Source organism: Austrofundulus limnaeus, unplaced genomic scaffold (genome assembly GCF_001266775.1).
Source record: "Austrofundulus limnaeus strain Quisiro unplaced genomic scaffold, Austrofundulus_limnaeus-1.0 Scaffold339, whole genome shotgun sequence".
NCBI lineage: Eukaryota > Metazoa > Chordata > Actinopteri > Cyprinodontiformes > Rivulidae > Austrofundulus > Austrofundulus limnaeus.
The window spans coordinates 35,283-36,595 of record NW_013952741.1 but is presented as its reverse complement, the minus strand read 5'-3'; the positions used below and the strand labels follow the sequence as shown (position 1 = coordinate 36,595).

At 39.5% G+C, this 1,313-nt stretch overlaps 1 protein-coding gene across 1 annotated transcript in view; it reads left to right on the top strand.

Annotated features, from left to right (window-relative positions):
- Nucleotides 1-861: 861 nt before the first annotated feature.
- LOC106527734 (macrophage-stimulating protein receptor) overlaps nt 862-1,313 on the top strand; it is a 15,905-nt gene continuing 15,453 nt past the window's right edge. The window contains exon 1 of the mRNA XM_014022721.1: nt 862-1,031. The gene's annotated coding sequence lies outside the window, so the exon portion shown is untranslated. The remainder of the gene's footprint in view (nt 1,032-1,313) is intronic.

The following is a 1,313-nucleotide window of genomic DNA, read 5'->3' as shown; positions in this document are numbered from 1 at the left end:
CACTCAAATCACCTTTCTTCCCCATACTGATGCTCGGTTTGAACTGCAGGAGATTTTCTTGACCATGTCTACATGCCTAAATGCACTGAGTTGCCGCCATGTGATTGGCTGATTAGAAATTAAGTGTTAATGAGCAGTTGGACAGGTGTCCCTAATAAAGTGGCCGGTGAGTGTATATATATATATACTCTATGTGAATTTAAGACTTTTTAAGGATTTTTAAGGACCCGCGGACACGCTGTACTAAGATGGCAGCATAAATTCTCCCCTTGTTAGCATACTGCAATAATTAGCTAAACCAATGTATTTCTATGACATTTTAAAGACCAGAGTTGTTCCATTTTTCTCTTAGTCCCACTCAGACTAACCGTTAGCTCATCACTCTCCTCAGAACTAAACTCGATTGCTACAAACTGTGGATGTTCTTCAACAGYTAAGATATTTACTATTCACAACCAACAATTCTTCCCAAGTTTGGAACTATAATTTTTTAGTAATACACTGGAAAAAAAGTCAAACCTGTCACATCATAAAGGTTCATTAAAGTTCCCACAGCTGCAGCAGCGACATAAAAAAAATGACAGTCTGGTAATAAATAGCTCCGAGTCATCTCTGAGTTTAACATTGATGAAGACTTGTTGAAAGTTGCCTAAACAGTTTGAGAGTTATGAAAACAGTGACCCGGATGCTCCAAAACAGGGCTTGAAGTTGCTTGGGGAGATAAAACGTGTTGAAGTGAAAGCGTTTGATGCACAGAAGAGGTAGAAAAATAAAAACATCTGGTCAGCCTGGGGCTGTGTGAGGGGAGGAGCTGAGGCTGAGGCTTGGAGCAAAGACTCAAACAGAAACCTGCAGTTCATGTGGGAGGACCCACAGACTTGAACTTGAAACTAAGATAATAAACCACGGGTGTAAACTTGACCCCTTTTATAAATATATAATTTACAGCCCCCGTTCTGCTGCCCCTCAGTCGGACAATAAGGCTGGGAAGTCGTTGCTTCCCTGAGGAGGACAGAGACTCACCTGCACAGGTAAGACTGAACATTTTTACCTGCTTAAAAAAGCATGACTAAACAGAAAGAAACTAGATTAAATTTATCACTATTTCCTAACACTTTAAGCTCATGTYAAGTTAGTTTTTTTAAACTTTCCATTAATGACTTGATATAAGTGAGAACATATTTTCCATGTCATTATGCAGCATGCTTCATACATACCAGTGACTGACATGTAACTTCCAGAATAAGGTGTTGCCTGCACCTTTCATGTTCACGGAACAGACGATAAGATTGTAAAGGGAAATACAATAAGAG